Raw genomic sequence first — 7,294 nt, 5'->3', positions numbered from 1 at the left:
AAAATACCCGAATCACTCGGAACCATTCCGATGTCCGAATACAACCTTCCAATATATGAATCTTTACCTCTCGACCATTTCGAGACTCCTCGTCATGTTCGTGCTCTCATCCGGGACTCCGAACAAATTTCGATCACCAAAACACATAACTCATAATATAAATCGTCATCGAACGTTAAACGTGCGGACCCTGCGGGTTCGAGAACTATGTAGACATGACCGAGACACATCTCCGGTCAATAACCAATAACGGAACGTGGATGCTCATATTGGTTCCTACATATTCTACTAAGATCTTTATCGGCCAAACCGCATAACAACATACGTCATTCCCTTTGTCATCGGTCTGTTACTTGCCTGAGATGCGATCGTCGCTATCATCATACCTAGTTCAATCTCGTTACCGGCAAGTCTCTTTACTCGTTCCTTAATGCATCATCCCGCAACTAACTCATTAGTCACATTGCTTGCAAGGCTTATAGTGATGTGCTTTACCGAGAGGGCCCAGAGATACCTCTCCGATACACGGAGTGACAAATCCTAATATTGATCTATGCCAACTCAACAAACACCTTCGGAGACATCTATAGAGCATCTTTATAATCACCCAGTTACATTGGGACGTTTGATAGCACACAAGGTGTTCCTCTGGTATTCGGGAGTTGCATAATCTCATAGTCAGAGGAATATGTATAAGTCATGAAGAAAGCAATGGCAATAAAACTAAACGATCATAATGCTAAGCTAACAGATGGGTCTTGTCCATCACATCATTCTCTAATGATGTGATCCCGTTCATCAAATGACAACACATGTCTATGGTTACGAAACTTAACCATCTTTGATTAATGAGCTAGTCAAGTAGATGCATACTAGGGACACTTTGTTTTGCCTATGTATTCACACATGTACTAAGTTTCCGATTAATACAATTCTAGCATGAATAATAAACACTTATCATGATATAAGGAAATATAAATAACAACTTTATTATTGCCTCTAGGGCATATTTCCTTCAGTCTCCCACTTGCACTAGACTCAATAATCTATATTACATAGTAATGATTCTAACACCCATGGAGTCTTGGTGATGATCATGTTTTGCTCATGGAAGAGGCTTAGTCAATGGGTCTACAACATTCAGATCCATATGTATTTTGCAAATCTCTATGTATCCCTCCTTGACTTGATCGTGGATGGAATTGAAGCGTCTCTTGATGTGTTTGGTTCTCTTGTGAAATCTGGATTCCTTCGCCAAGGCAATTTCTCTAGTATTGTCACAAAAGATTTTCATTGGACCCGATGCACTAGGTATTACACCTAGATCGGATGTGAACTCCTTCATCTAGACTCCTTCATTTGCTGCTTCTGAAGCAGCTATGTACTCCGCTTCACACGTAGATCCCGCCACGATGCTCTATTTGGAACTGCACCAACTTACAGCTCCACCATTCAATATAAATATGTATCCGATTTGTGACTTAGAGTCATCTGGATCAGTGTCAAAGCTTGCATCGACATAACCATTTATGACAAGCTCTTTGTCACCTCCATAAACGAGAAACATATCCTTAGTCCTTTTCAGGTATTTCAGGATGTTCTTGACCGTTGTCCAGTGATCCACACCTGGATTACTTTGGTACCTTCCTGCTAAACTTATAGCAAGGCAAACATCCAGTCTGGTACACAGCATTGCATACATGATAGAACGTATGGCTGAGGCATAAGGAATTAATGACCTTCATTTTCTCTCTATCTTCTGCAGTGGTCGGGCATTGAGTCTGACTCCACTTCACACCTTGTAACACAGGCAAGAACCCTTTCTTTAACTGATCCATTTTTAACTTCTTCAAAACTTTATCAAGGTATGTGCTTCGTGAAAGTCCAATGATACGTCTCCAACGTATCTACTTTTCCAAGCACTTTTGCCCTTGTTTTGGACTCTAACTTGCATGATTTGAATGGAACTAACCCGGACTGACGCCGTTTTCAGCAGAATTACCATGGTGTTATTTATGTGCAGGAGCAAACATTCTCGGAATGACCTGAAACTTCACGGAGCCACTTTTCAGAAAATAAGAAATGTACCTACAAAAGATGAAGGCCAGGGGGTCCACCACCTCTCCACTAGGGTAGGGGGCGCGCCCCCTACCTCGTGGGCCCCTGTTGCCTCTCCGACTCCAACTCCAACTCCATATATTGAGTTTCGGGGATAAAAAATTAGAGAGAAGAAATCATCACGATTTACGATATGGAGCCGCCGCCAAGCCCTAAAACCTCTTGGGAGGGCTCATCTGGAGTCCGTTTGGGGCTCCGGAGAGGGGAATCCGTCGCCATCGTCATCATCAACCATCCTCCATCACCAATTTCATGATGCTCACTACCGTGCGTGAGTAATTCCATCGTAGGCTTGCTGGACGGTGATGGGTTGGATGGGATCTATCATGTAATCGAGTTAGTTTTGTTAGGGTTTGATTCCTAGTGTCCACTATGTTCTGAGATTGATGTTGCTATGACTTTGCTATGCTTAATGCTTGTCACTAGGGCCCGAGTGCCATGATTTCAGATCTGAACCTATTATGTTTTCATCAATATATGAGTGTTCTTGATCCTATCTTGCAAGTCTATAGTCACCTATTATGTGTTATGATCCGTTAACCCTGAAGTGACAATAATCGGGATACTTACCAGTGATGACCGTAGTTTGAGGTGTTCATGTATTCACTATGTGTTAATGCTTTGTTCCGGTTCTCTATTAAAAGGAGGCCTTAATATCCCTTAGTTTCCGTAAGGACCCCGCTGCCACGGGAGGGTAGGACAAAAGATGTCATGCAAGTTCTTTTCCATAAGCACATATGACTATATACGGAATACATGCCTACATTATATCAATGAACTGGAGCTAGTTCTGTGGCACCCTAGGTTATGACTGTTACATGATGAACCGCATCCTGCATAATTCTCCATCACTGATCCATTGCCTATGAGCTTTCCATATATTGTTCTTTGCTTATTTACTTTCCCGTTGCTATTGCTATCATCACTACAAAATACCAAAAACATTGCTTTTACTACCGTTACTTTTTGTTACCGTTATCACTACTATCATATTACTTTGCTACTAAACACTTTGCTGCAGATATTAAGTTTCCGGGTGTGGTTGAATTGACAACTTAGCTGCTAATACTTAAGAATATTCTTTGGCTCCCCTTGTGTCGAATCAACAAATTTGGGTTGAATACTCTACCCTCGAAAACTGTTGCAATCCCATATACTTATGGGTTATCATCCAATTAAGCGTCTGGATCTATCTATATAGATCTTGATGCCAAATATATAAGCAGCTTCATTGAGGTCTTTCATTGAAAAATTCTTATTCAAGTATCCTTTTATGCTATCCAGAAATTTTGTATTATTTCTAATAAACAATATGTCATCCACATATAATATTAGAAAAGCTACAGAGCTCCCACTCACTTTCTTGTAAATACAAGCTTCTCCAAAAGTCTGTATAAAACCATATGCTTTGATCACACTATCAAAGCGTATATTCCAACTCCAAGAGGCTTGCACCAGTCCATAAATGGATCACTGGAGCTTGCACACTTTGTTAGCACCTTTAGGATCGACAAAACCTTCCGGATGCATCATATACAACTCTTCTTAAGATATCCATTAAGGAATGCAGTTTTGACATCCATTTGCCAAATTTCATAATCATAAAATGTAGCAATTGCTAACATAGTTTGGACAGACTTAGGCATTGCTACAGGTGAGAAGGTCTCGTCGTAGTCAACTCCTTGAACTTGCCGAAAACCTTTCGCAACAAGTCGATCTTTATAGACACTAACATTACCGTCAGCATCAAACTTCTTCTTGAAGATCCATTTATTCTCTATGGCTTGCCGATCATCGGGCAAGTGAACCAAAGTCCACACTTTGTTCTCATACATGGATCCCATCTCAGATTTCATGGCCTCAAGCCATTTCACGGAATCTGGGCTCTTCATCGCTTCCTCATAGTTCGTAGGTTCGTCATGGTGTAGTAACATGACTTCCAAAACAAGATTACCGTACCACTCTGGTGCGCATCGTACTCTGGTTGACCTATGAGGTTCGGTAGTAACTTGATCTGAAGTTTCATGATCATCATCAGTAGCTTCCTCACTAATTGGTGTAGGAATCATTCGAACTGATTTCTGTGATGAACTACTTTCCAATTCTGGAGAAGGTACAATTACCTCATCAAGTTCTACTTTCCTTCCACTCACTTCTTTCGAGAGAAACTCCTTCTCTAGAAAGGATCCATCCTTAGAAACGCATATCTTGCCTTCGGATTCGGGACCCTTGAGAGGTTTGAACACTGGGGTGCATTCCTCTTCCCAACCCGTCGGCCCAACGATTCCACAACCTAGCTCGACGAACCCGCGGTACAAGGGACACAATAGTTTATCCTGGTTCGGTCCACCTCATGGTGTAATACCCTACTCCAACTTTGTGGTGGATTGCCTCGAGGGGCTGAGGATGAACTAGTACAGTGGATGGACAACCTCAGGAGGTGAGGTGTTCTTGAGCTCGATGAGCTGGTGGGTGTGAGGATGGTCTGAATGATCACATCCCCTCTCTCTGGTGGCTAGGTCCTATTTATAATGGCCTTGGTCCTCTTCCCAAATGTAGGTGGGAAGGGATCCCACAACGGCCAAATTCAAAGTGAGACGACTAGTACAAGTTATCCTGACAAAGTAGTCTTCGCCTGCAAAGGCTCTGGTGGTGACGCTGCAGTGGGCTCCATGATGACCTCCGTCCTGTCGTCCTGGCGGTCTTGGTCTTATTGCACTGATATGGAAACCTTTGCTTGATTCCTCGGGACTCCGCGCCTACGCTTGCCTCCTTGGCACCAAAGGGGAAACTGGTACATGATACGTCTCCGTCGTATCTATGATTTTTGATTGTTCCATGCCAATATCATACAACTTTCATATACTTTTGGCAACTTTTTAAACTATTTTTGGGACTAACATGTTGATCTAGTGTCCAGTGCCAGTTCGTGTTTGTTGCATGTTTTTTGTTTCGCAGAAAATCCATATCAAACGGAGTCCAAATGGGATAAAAACTTACGGAGATTTTTTTGGAATATATATGATTTTTTGGAAGAACAATCAACGCGAGACGATGCCCAAGGGGACCACGAGGCAGGGGGCGCCCTAGGGGGGTGGGCACGCCCCTGACCCTCCTGGCCACCCCGTGAGGCGGTTGGTGCCCTTCTTTCGCTGCAAGAAATCCAATATCCGGATAGAAATCGTTTTAAATTTTTAGCCCAATTGGAGTTACGGATCTCTGGGAATATAAGAAACGGTGAAAGGCCAGAATTTGGAAGGCGGAAACAGAGAGAGACAGAGAGACAGATCCAATCTCGGAGGGGCTCTCGCCCCTCCGCCGCCATGGAGGCCGTGGACCAGAAGGAAAACCCTTCTCCCATCTAGGGAGAAGGTCAAGGAAGAAGAAGAAAAAAGGCCCCCCCTCTCCCCCTCTCTTCCGGTGGCGCCAGATTGCCGCCGGGGCCATCATCGTCACCGCAATCTACACCAACACCTCCGTCATCTCCACCAACATCTTCATCACCTTCTCCCATCTATCTACAACGGTCCACTCTCCCGCAACCTACTGTACCCTCTACTTGAACATGGTGCTTTATGCTTCATATTATTATCCAATGATGTGTTGCCATCCTATGATGTCCGAGTAGATTTTCGTTGTTCTATCGGTAATTGGTGAATTGCTATGATTGGTTTAATTTTCTTGTGGTTATGTTGTTGTCCTTTGGTGCCCATCATATGATCGCGTGCGTGGATCACACCATAGGTTTAGTTGTATGCTGATAGGACTATGTATTGGAGGGCAAGAGTGACAGAAGCTTCAACCTAGCATAGAAATTGATGCATACGGGATTGAAGGGGGACCAATATATCTTAATGCTATGGTTGGGTTTTACCTTAATGAATGTTAGTAATTGCGGATGCTTGCTAATGGTTCCAATCATATGTGCATAGAATTCCAAGTCAGGGATGACTTGCTAGCAGTGGCCTCTCCCACATAAAACTTGCTATCGTCTAGTAAAGTAGTCAATTGCTAAGGGACAATTTCGCAACTCCTACCACCACTTTTCCACACTCGCTATACTAAATTTATTGCTTCTTTACCTAAAACAGCCCCTAGTTTTTATTTACATGCTCTTTATATTCTTGCAAACCTATCCCATTACACCTACAAAGTACTTCTAGTTTCATACTTGTTCTAGGTAAAGCGAACGTTAAGCGTGCGTAGAGTTGTATCAGTGGTCGATAGAACTTGAGGGAATATTTGTTCTACCTTTAGCTCCTCGTTGGGTTCAACACTCTTACTTATCGAAAGAGGCTATAATTGATCCCCTATACTTGTGGGTTATCAAGACCTTTTTCTGGCGCCGTTGTCGGGGAGTTATAACGTGGGGTGAATATTCTCATGTGTGCTTGTTTGCTTTATCACCAAGTAGTTTTTATTTTGTGCTCTTGTTTTCTATCTTTAGTTATGGGTAGGAAACGCAAAATACAAAAAAAAATTAGTTGTACCTACTACACCAATGATTGAAGAACCACTCAAAATCTATCACCTCTTGAAGCTTTTTACTTGGATCATATTCGATCCCTATGTGCTCGGGCTGAAACCCCAACTAGCTTAGTTGAGGGAAAATCTTTATATGAGCATGCTTGTTATGTGCAACACCGCTTATCTCAAAAAGGGAAACTTTTACTGGATCAAATTCATCATTTGCAATGCTATGCTTGGAATTTATGTGAAATATATGATTTTACTTGTTGTTCTGAAGACCCTAAGAAACACCTTCCCTACCAATGTGAGTTTAGTGATAATGAAATCGTATCTTTGTATGCTAAGGGTGTTTATACTTACTATGATGATCAACAAATTGATGAATTTGTTGCTTTGAAGGGTGCTTATGAAATTGCTTCTTTGATTGGAAAGTATGATGCTACTCTTTACAAATCTGAAAATTTGGCCATACTTAAATATTGTTATGATAATTATGCTTCTAATGCCTATGTTAAACCATATATTGAGGACTCCTCCGCTGTCCAAGAAGAGACTAATATTTTGCAAGAGTCTATGGAAGAAGGAATTGATGAAACTGTGGGCTCATTGGATGAAAAAGACGATGAGGAGAGCGAAGAACAAAAGGAGGAAGAGCGGATTAGCTACCCGTGCCCACCTTCTAATGAGAGTAACTCTTCAACTCATA

Source organism: Triticum dicoccoides, chromosome 3A (genome assembly GCF_002162155.2).
Source record: "Triticum dicoccoides isolate Atlit2015 ecotype Zavitan chromosome 3A, WEW_v2.0, whole genome shotgun sequence".
NCBI classification, from domain to species: Eukaryota; Viridiplantae; Streptophyta; class Magnoliopsida; order Poales; family Poaceae; genus Triticum; species Triticum dicoccoides.
Note: the sequence above shows the minus strand (reverse complement) of the source record.